The sequence below is a fragment of the Neodiprion pinetum genome, chromosome 7 (genome assembly GCF_021155775.2).
Source record: "Neodiprion pinetum isolate iyNeoPine1 chromosome 7, iyNeoPine1.2, whole genome shotgun sequence".
Lineage (NCBI taxonomy): Eukaryota > Metazoa > Arthropoda > Insecta > Hymenoptera > Diprionidae > Neodiprion > Neodiprion pinetum.
The window spans coordinates 19936618-19948213 of record NC_060238.1 but is presented as its reverse complement, the minus strand read 5'-3'; positions in this window follow the sequence as shown (position 1 = coordinate 19948213).

The window sequence follows — 11596 nt, the reverse complement described above, 5'->3', positions numbered from 1 at the left end:
TCAAGTTTTGAAGATTCAACAGTCAAATATGATTCGCTGTCACGAAACCCTCCCTACAATTCTTTCCGAAGTTTATAAACAATATGATGAAATCATTCTAGAGTACTCGAAATGTTTTAAACAAAAATTTGGAGTCATGCGAAGACTTCTGAAGTCTCGTGAGGTTTCTTTTAAATCTCGTGTAATTATTAGCTTTTTACAAAATGGTGTCTTTTAATCGGGTTGAAACACTTTCGTACAACTTTTTGATACTAACTGAAATATCGTAAAGGGTTGAACATTTTTGAAATTGATCTACAAGACGATTAGAAACCCTAAAATTTCTTTGACAATTTTTGCAAACAGTTGAGAAATGATTTAAGAGTTACGTAACATTTTGAAACGATTGAGTTTTCTCGTGAAGATAAAATATTATTCCAAGTTTGCAAAACCACGATAATCAAAATCTTCAGAGGCCTGTCTCTTACAGAAACAATGAAAACACTTGGTAAAACTTTCATTGATTTCCGATGATTTTAGTTACCTTGATTTATTTTTCGTTATTTCAAAAATATTTGACCTACCATTTCAAGTTCCGTTATTTTACAATTTGATTTACCACTTCAAAATTAATGACTTCCTTGAGTGAAATTCAAAACGGTCTATTTACTCGCTCAAATTGCAAGCCCCTTCTGAATAGAGTTGCTCAGAAAATCCATAAAATGGCGTGAATTCGTTTGAAATCCTTGAAATTGCTTGAAATTAGTTAGGAACTCCGTTTGGAATCGTTCGATACTACTTTGAAATGGTTTGAAACACTTTGAAACTATCTCCAAACCATTTTTCATTACTTAGAAACGGCTTGAAGACAGTTTAAAATAGTTTGAAACAATTGAGAAAAATTTTGCAAATATTTAAGACGAGTTCGAAAGCGTTTAAAATTGTTTCCGTACCTGGAACGTTGGAATGATGCCTCACGCGATGGGCATGTTTGACCGTATAAACTGACGAAATTCCCGCACGTTTGAAATCAGTCACGTGGAGTGTAAATTTTTCGCTTATTCTTCTTGGACATCCCGGTCCTTTGTCGACTGTAGATTTTCGTTACAGAGGCTTTTTGTACCCATTCGTTCCGTTCCCTTTCAAATTTTTCTTAGTCCTGGACGAGACTCCCCGGTATTTTATTTGTTTTATCGGTTTTTTGTTGTTTTCTTTTCTTATCTTCCATCCTTTCGTAATCGTCTCAGCAGAATTGATGACGAAGCGCGGATCCTTTTTGCTTAAGATCCCTTGAATTCATATGAAATCCTTTGAAATCGCTTAAAATCAGTTAGCAACTGCATTTGAAATCGTTCGACACTACTTTGAAATGGTTTAAAACGCCTTGAAATTATCTCGAAACGGTTTGAAGCCAGTTTGAAATCGTTTGAAACACCTTGAAACTATTTTGACTCCGTTTCTGATGACTTTGAAACGGCTTGAAGCCAGTTTGAAATCGTTTAAAACACATTGGAACTATTTCGAAGCTGATTTTGATGATTTCGACACGGCTTGAAGCCAGTTTGAAATCGTTTGAAACATCTTGAAACTATTCCGAAGCCGTTTCTGATGATTTAGAAGCTGTTTGAAGCCAGTTTGAAATCGTTTGAAACACCTTGAAACTATTTCGACGAAGCTTCTAATGATGTTTAAATAGCTCGGAGCCAGTTTGAAATCATTTGGAACATCGTGAAATTGGTTCCAAACAAATTTGGAAAAATTTTTTAAACCGTTTGAAACAACTTTGAAAGCGTTCGAAGTTGTTTCTCACTTGTTCCGTAAGGGGAACGATGTAACGACACCTCACGCAAGATGGGTATGTTTGACCGTGTAAACAGACGAAATTCCCACACGTTTGAAATCAGTCACGTGGAGCGTAAGTTTTTCGCTTATTCTTCTTCGGCATCCCGGTCCTTTTGTCGACTGTAGATTTTCGCTACAGAGACTTCTTGGCCCGATTCGTCTCGTTCCATTTCGAGTTTTCCTTAGTCCCATACGGTACTCGTCCGTTTTTTTGTCTCTTTCTTCTTTTTTCTTTTCTTACCGTTTTTTCTCGTCGTCTTTTCTTATCTTCCCCTCTCTTTTCGTCGTCTCGGCAGGATTGATCACGGTGTGCGAATCCCTGACGGAATAGAATACGCGTTGGCGAAAACCGCTGGCGGACCTCACGCGCTGCAGGATTCTGGGCACGATGCGACTGATTCCATTACCCAGGTTTCGTTTCGGGCGTCCTGCAGGACCGCCGTACCGGCTGCTCTATATCCTCCGGCACTGATTGCCAGGGCGCGTCTAGCTTCGCCCCGTACACGTATGTATATATGCAGGTATGGCTCTGCAGCCACAAAGGATTTTTGTTTCCACATTTACACCCGAGCATCCCAATTCCGCAACTGTATTCTTTTGTACTTCACATTTTTCAACCCTTTCTCCTCCCCTTTCTTCACGATATTACACGTTTAATGAACGCGCTTGTACTCGCTCCACGTCTTCGATCAGTTCACATTTGCGTAATGGTGGAAATTCTTTTTTTTGAATTTCTAATTTACGCACGGCGGAAACAATTGTGATAATTACTTTTTCGAAAGATATCTAATTTCGACTGGCAGTTGTATTTGCCCTGATTCGGTTTCGTTCTTTGGTTGAGAATCTTTCAACGCAAGTTTTTTTTCTCAACTTTTTAGGCCAAGGATTTTCAGTCGCAACTATCATTTCAAAATTTTTACGGCTACCCTTACGGTTCTCGAGATTCGCGTAAAATTTGGAAAACCTTCAATTTTGTTTCGATTGCTTTACAATTGTCGCTCTGACCACGCAAGTGATTTTTTTTTTTTTTGAAGTTTTTTCCTCCGATCACAAAAAAGAATATCAACTTACAAAATTAATGTTTTTTTTTTCCATTTCCAATACTTTGAAAAACCCGTCGCGCAAAATGTGAAAATTGAAGAAATTGGGGATCTTAGAGGCACTGCAATCACTTGAAAAGGTTTCAACAAAATTGTTGATTTCAACTAAATTCTGAAGTCCAAACCTGTCAGATTGGCATGGAATTCTCCGTATATTTGTAAAAAAAAATCAACTGAGTATTTTTCATTCCATTCAAGTCGATTATATCAAATATATTATTCTCATATGACGATGTTAAGAATTCTTTTTTTTTTTTTTTTTTCATCACTCAAGTTTATTAAGCGTCTCGGGATCATAAAGAAAAAAGGTTAAGCTGTACAAGTTACGATCCAGGCCTCTTTGATTATAAGTATCGGTTATTCTTATTGAAGAACTTTCAGTGAAAAGCGTACAAAGCAAAGCATTAATAATTATATACGTTATTACATGCAGTAATATTTAATAAACTGACACGACTTGATATCAACTACTTGCACCAAAGTGTTCAAAATTTTTGACGAGTCTGAAGTTAGTAACGTTAACGCAATGAAACATAAGCAATAAAATCATTATTGCTTAATTTTAGAACGACTTCCAAAGAGTTGGCTTTTTAAAATAAGAGTATGTTTTGCTTATCCTGGTTGATTAAATTTCGAACGTTTCCGAAGGTGCGAAGCAACGATTTTTCCTAAAAATGCATCGTTAAAGTGACGTTACTAACTTAATCATCGTAATTGTTATTGAATCAGAAAAATAAAGGGATTAATTAATTATCCTACATCTACACTATTTTAATTTTTTTTTTTTTCCGCAAAAATCCGGCGAAACCGAATTTGAAAACGTCCGGACGAGAAGTCGATGAAAATTTGAAAAGGATGAGGAAAAAGAGAAAAAAAAAATTAAAATTAAGCCGACAACGTGAAGACTCCGTGATTTCAAAATAATTAGTAGAAAAAATTAGGTAAAAAGCCGCAGAAAAAAACCGGTATCGAGTCGACGTGTTGATGCTGCGCATCAGTATGATTCATATCAACGAGAGGGAAGCGTAGTTGATAAACGATTCCGAACGTTGGCGGTTCTATTGGATTGACACGAAACGTTAAGGGGGAGGAGAGTGATTAACTCGTCATCGATTATTAACGAGGGTGGCTTGGGTTACGCGTCTCTCTCAATTTCAGAATATACACGTTATACCCACACGTATCGGAGCGTCTGATTCTGACTTGAGATTTGGAGTTTTTAATCATTATTCGTAGTTTTTTTCTTTTTTTTTTCTTTTTTTTTTCTTATCATTGTTTCGGGTTTTGTTTTCTCTTGTTTCTCTTCCCCCGAAATCCGATTCCACGAATAATAATCCTTGCTCGTATATTGGCAGTCAGACGTCAAGGCTGAAAAAATTCCCACCCCCGATCCTCACTGTCGGCATTGTAGCGATCTGCTATCGAAAACGATCCCTAAACGACGTGTTTGAATTGGCTATAACTTTTCTGAAAACTGAAACTTAGACGATCAGGGGAGCAGAAGAAATAAGCGTATGATAAAAGTGAACAAAAAAATTACTGAAAACTGACTTATGATGTAGTTCGTTGGAAATTTTTTCAACCCCGAGAGAAAAGAAAGTACCGGATTCTTTTGATCCAACTACTTTGTATACAGATTGAAGTAATAATAATTAAAAAAAAAGAAGAATAAAGGATACGTAATGATTTTCTGTACCTAAAAATTTCTAGAAGTTTCTATTTTTTTTTCTTTTGTTGTTTTTCTGATCGCGTTTTTCCTTTTTCTCATTGCACGAATTTTCTGTGGGTGTATATATATATATGTAAAAACAACGTACTTAGTGGCATGAGAAACGAGTGGCGGTGCGTGTTTTGTAATGAAAGTAACCAGATTTGGGTGGTAATTAGTTATTCCGCTCACCTTTCCTTTGGCGAAGGATAAAAAAAGAGGATGGAAATGCCGGCTGAAAAGGTGGGTGAGAAGAAATTCCGTCGTGGCGGAAACCCGAATGCGGAGGAGAATGTAATTAGACTATATATATCCGTCTGCGAGAAGAGTGACGACGTTCCGGAAAAAGAAATTTAGAAAATAAGAACGAGAGGATCGGAGAGAAAGAGTAAAAAGACAACAGAGAAAGAAGGTGATGGAAGCAGTGGGAGGTAACGAGGTTGAGGAAAAATATTAAGTAAATTTTTAAACTAATTGGTACAATCAGAATTAATAAGAATTTGGAAGAAGCGTTCTGTCGAAGCGCGAAATGGACATGAAAAAAAAACAAAAAAAAAAATACAGCGAGGAGGTAAAAAAAAGAGAACTCATGAAAAGAAGAAACACTGGAGGAGATTTTACTTCAATTAAAACCCAATTTGATCAACTCTCTGATTGTGAGTGGCTCTTTGTTTTACCTGGTGAATTAATTATTTCAAACAAACGCAGATCCTCATTCTTACCTGCGATTATTTACGTTCTGATTACAAGAATATTTGTGTGAAGTATTTTGAAATTTCATGCGGTCATATTCAAGTTGCATGCAAATATATGCGAATACAAATGGAGACAGAGAAATCGAAAGAATCCTGACCTGAATCCTTACGGATGATAAGTAGTGAGATTTTTTCAAAACGTATCCAGTAAATTTTATTTAATTCGTGTTTACCAAATATTAATGCAGTATTTATAGAAAGTATTGCTTCATCGAAATCATGTGTTTCTTGAAACTTAAGACTTTCTTACGGTGTGTTCGAAAATATTTTAATATCGACCCAGTGAACACATGACCTCCATATGACGTCATAGATAGGTCACATAGAGATCATCGAATTTTTACATAGATATGAGATAAAAATGACTTTATTGATGACTCTGATATGATGTCATGTAGTATGACATCATTATGACATAGTACTGACCTAACATTTGACTTTTATATGACGTCATGATTGTGACTTAAATATTATGTAAATATTATGTCTTATCCCTGTCATATGTGTGACGTCACATCAAAGTCATAAATTTATACATTATTTACGTAAGAAATAAATCATACATTTACATAAATTACAAGTCATATTCTGACGTCAAAAGAATTTCATAATACCGTCATACGCTTACGTAAGAAACAACTCATATTTTTACGTAAAATTGATCAGCTTCCGGTCTTTCTTTTACATACGAGTGACATAATACTAATGTCACGACGGTATAAAAAAAACCATCAACGATACTTTTCTATTTATGTTCTATGTTGCATCATGTATTGATTTAATAATTCGTAAGTGGAATTTCATATGACATTTCTTAATTTTTACTTTTATATTTAGTGCCCAAATTTAACTTACCGCAAATTCTCTTTAAATGCACTCATTAAATATATTTTTAACATTGAAAATATTAGGATATTGTCATAAATAAAATATATAAACTAATTTCAAAATCAATTATTATATTGTAATAGAAGTACAGTAACAAAATAATCACTATTTATAAATGAAAAATATAAACATTTTGACTTTACCAGGTCTGTTGTAACAGTTTTATTATTATAAGCATTCTTAAATACTTTTTATCGCTATGACATCAGAGTTATGTCATCGAGACGTCAGGTAAGTTATAATCATGTCAGCCAGACGTTACAATTTTGTAAGCATTGGACGCAACTTTATATCACTATTTTACCTCAAATTTAAGTCATCTTGACGTCAGCTAAATAACAAGTACGTCAGCTGGACGTCACATTTTTGTAAGCTTCCGGTACCGACTTTACTTCTCTATGACATCAGAGTTATGTCATTTTGACGCCAGTCAAGTCATAATGATGTCAATTGGAGGTCATATTTACGTCATTTATCTTACGTAAGATTCTTACGTCAGGAAGTGGGAAATTATGAGTCATATGTGACTCATATATGACTCACATCTTACGTAAATCATGACGTGACATGACGTCATTCTGACATCAGTTTGACATAATTGTGTTCACTGGGGATCGAATACATCACAAGAATAAGAAAAAAAAATGTGGTGTATTATCAGATAAATATATGATGCAGGAATAAGTGAATCTCGAAAAACGAAGTATGAGTTTTTAAGAAAAAGTATAGGAAGGCAACGCGTCCGAGTGAAATTTTACGTAGCAGGGGCTTAAATAGCAGGAATTTTTTTTAGCAAGTACTGATTTGGCCGGCACTTATGTACCAGAAACTTATTTACCAGGCATTTAAGTAGTTGGGATGTATTCAACAATCTGATTTGACAGGCACTTACGTAGCAGGAATTTGTGTAGCAGGCACTTATGTAGTAGGCATTTACGTAGCAGAAACTTATCAAGCAAGCTCTGATTTGGCAGGAACTTATACAGCATGCATTTACGACTTACTTACTCACTTACTTATATAACAAAAACTTGATTAGCAGATATTTAGGTAGCAGTAGTTTATCCAGCAACTTGTTTTGGCAGTCACTTACATAGCAGGATCTTATGTAGCAGGCACTTACGTAGCAGGAACTTGTTTAGCAGGCACTTATGTAGCAGGCACTTATGTGGCAGGCACTTACGTAGCAGGAAGTTGTTTAGCAGGCACTTATGTAGCAGGCACTTATGTAGCAGGCACTTATGTGGCAGGCACTTATGTGGCAGGCACTTACGTAGCAGGAACTTGTTTAGCAGGCACTTATGTAGCAGGCACTTATGTGGCAGGCACGTACGCAGCAGGAAGTTGTTTAGCAGGCACTTATGTAGCAGGCACTTATGTAGCAGGCACTTATGTGGCAGGCACTTATGTAGCAGGCACTTATGTGGCAGACACTTACGTAGCAGGAAGTTGTTTAGCAGGCACTTATGTAGCAGGCACTTGCGTATCCGGAGCTTATTCTGCAGGCACTTACTCAGCGCGCATGTATAGAGCAGGAACTGATTTTGTAGACACTCACGTTGTATGAATTTATCCAGCACTCATTCACATAGCAGGTGTTTATATAGCAAGAACTTGTATCACAGAAACTTATGTAGCAGGCACTTACGTAGCGAGAAATTTTTTCAGCAGGCACCTACGTAGCAGGCATTTACATAGCAGAAACTTATTTAGCAGGCACTTACGTAGTAGGAATTTATATCTGGTGCTCAACTTACGTAACGGGCATTTATTTAGCACAAACATACGCAGCAAGCACTTACACGGAGAATGCACTGTGGATTGTTTTTCCAGCATAAAATATCTCTGATTCACGAAATGGCTTAGAATTAAACGGAATTCACCGTGGCGGTGAAAGTCGACGAAGAACTGACAGCTTTCGCTGGCACGCCGTGACGAAAATGAAACTCACCCCGGGCTCGTGGCTCGGGAAAAAAGTGTAAGGGTGGCTCAGCGCGTATTCAACTTAATCAGTTATCGCCTTTGTGGGCAGGTAGGCGGATCGGAGTTGGGAAAAAAGTTACATTTTACACACCCACACACAAATCCTCGTCTTCGCACTCAAATCCAAAATTTACATGTGTAAAAAAGTAAAGAAAAACTTGCCACGTTCACTACAGACGCTCTTTGTATTATTTAAATATTTATTTAGCTAATGAAACATGCCCGAAAAACTTGGCCTTTTGTACATGGTGGAATTCGTTCGAGTCAACTCTTTGATATCCCCTTCAGGCACCTCGGCACATGCGGCTTTAATTGTTAAATATCCCGAGATTTTCGTACCAAATTTTTTTCACTTTGTAACAAGAGAAGACAACGATACACGAAACGAGAAGAATAAATGAAACATTGGAGGTGAATTTTATATTATTTTTTCCTTCTGTTTCTCTTCTCTGTAAATTTGTAGCTGAATTCTCTCTCTCTCTCTCTCTCTCGACAAATTTACCTTTTTCCAAGGTGCAGACTTCACGTAGATCAGAATTATTAGGTACGAGATTCGACTGCACAGCATCCCAACAAAATGTGCAACTGAATTTCTTCGCAATTTTTTTAACAATAAAAAAAAAAAAAAAAAAACCGATAGTAGAAACAACTCGGATTCTGGCGTTCACGTTGAAGGATTTATCGCGTAAAGCTGACCAAAGAAAAGGTAAAGAAATATGCTAGCAGAAAACGAGCACACGATGCATTTATATTGCAAAAAATTGTCTGTAACACTCGAGAGTTGCGCTGCTGTACTCGACTGGATAAAACACGTGCGTCGTGGAACGAGTGTTTCTTTCTGCGCCAGCTATGTAAGACTGCAGAACAAAGGGAAAGTGGAAAAAAGAACGCGGAAAAGAAGGAAAAGAGTTAAGCACTAGTAGTAGGTATGTAATACCGTGAAATATTAAATTTTTGCTTTTTCTCACTTGCCTGAGGAATGAGATTCATTTCTAGTCGTTTTCATACATTAATTGTAAGCTTTTTGCGTTTCATCTGCGATTCGAGTTTTCGTTTATAAAAAAGTAAATTATATGCTTTTGATTGTAGAAAAAAAGTATTCTTTCGTTCAATCAAAGATAATAACGATATTAATTTAAACAAAAAACGTTGAAGATCAACAAATAGAATTGTGACAACATCTAAGCATTAAGGACTTGAAAATCTTTTTCCTAGAAATTAAAAATGCAGAAGCGTCAAAGTATTTATTAGGGTGGTTCACTTTCGAATTTTTTTTTTTTTAAGGTGCCACTCGAAAAATTTGTGAAAAATACTGGAAAAAAAAAAACAAATAAAAAACTGTCGTAAAATCCGGAGGAGGTAGTACAATATTTAGAGATGGCTACCAATTATTGCAAATATTTTTTATTTATATTTACGTGTACACCTTACGGACTTATATACAAGTTAATTTTTTTTTTTTTAGTATCGTGGTCCAATTAATCGTTCACCAATCAACGGCAAACTGCGCCTAACAATTCCGCAGTTTGCTGTCGTCGTCTTTTATCCGAAAGATTAATCGTCTCGGAGAAATTTGAATAACAGTTTTTGTCACCTAAAGAGGAATGTCGCATCACCTTCGTATTATCCCTATTTCGCTTTCATTGCCGATTTTTACGAACAATGATTAATTCGACAACGATACGAAAAAAAATAAACAAATATATATATATGTATACATATGTATACATAAATATATATATATATATGTATGTAAGTCCGTAAGGTGTGTATACATAAAAATAACTAAAAGACATTAAAATAATTGTTAGCGACCTCTAAATATTTTCCTACTTCCGTATTTGTCTCAAACTTTTCAAGTGGCACGTTATAAAAAAAAAAAAAAAAAAAACACAGTTAATAACAAACTACCTCAGTATTTATATTCACTGTCTTAATTTTCTACGTACAATTCTTCACCTTTCTACGTATTGAAGATTATCACAGATTTAAAAATTCCATCAATCGGATTTTCGTGTCTTCAAAGTATCGCCGTGGCTACCCTTCCACTCCCCATACCTCTCCACGTTCTTATCCGTCACCCGCGACGAATGATGACACAACGTGAAACTGACAATGAGATCGGAGACATAATTGACGTTACAGGTAAAAGAGAGAGAGATAGACAGATAGATAGAGAGATGGAGTTTATTGTTTTAGAAACAAATGGGTTAAAGATAGTATAAAGCTTATACAAGTAGAAAGCGGTAAAAAGTATCATAAATAGCAGAATCACAGCATAAGTGTACATTAGAGAGAGAGAGAGAGAGAGAGAGAGAGAGAGAGAGAGAGAGAGGAATATAAATGCCTGAGCACCGCGCCCGATTGACAAACAAGCGTTCAATTCCGCGCCCTCGTATGTAACCAACCACTAAAGCAGAGCTTCGGAGTTGCAGCTTGCAGTAGAGAGTCGAAGCTCTATGTATGTTAAATACCCATAGCGAGCACGCGGAGAAGCTTGCAGAGCCAAATTGTGGGTCGCTATGTTACGGATGCGTTTGCCGTTGGGGGTGGGGGTGGGGGTGGTGGACGTATTCGAACGGGGATCCGCGTCACGTCAGCTGCTTCGAGGTTCCCGTTTCGATTCAACGCGTGTACGATGCCCATTGTCACGCTCCCATTGCCCCCCCCCCCCCAACCCCCCTGCTCCACGGCTATTACAACCACCCTCGGAGTCCGTTCGTTAAGGTACGTCTATCCGCCTGCGGACCGTTGTCAAACTTCCGAAGCAGAGCCTTAACCCAATGCAGGATAGGGTGGAGGGTTACCCACCTTGTACCTACCTACCTTCGACCAAGGGGTTTACCTCGTACTCCTGGAGGTCGTATCTAAGCGCCGAATGGAATAAATAACCTTAGACGCTTGTCGAGGGAGGTGAGGATCGATCAGGGGTTGGAAAATCTCGTAGGATTTTCAAAGGGATGCGAAGGTTTTCAACGATTTTAAGCGCTTACGTGATCGTGACAAAATTCAATGGGTCGGGGTAAAAATGTAGAAAGATCGAAAAGTCGAGGGGCTGCGATATCGAATTTTTCAAAGAAGCGCAAGCTTGATACATGGAATTTGAAAATTTTTAAAGTCGAAGTACGAAGAAGTGAAATATTAGAAGGGTCGGAACGTAGAATGCTAAACTGTAGAATCGTCCGAATTCTTCTAAATAATATTGAATTGTCGACTGATTATCGATTTTTTGTTGTTTCGTGTTTTGACCGTTCTGTATTTCAATTCACGGTACTTCAACTTTCCACATTTTTAAATTCTACGAATAAGATTTTCGCGTTTGTGAAAAATTGATATTCCGA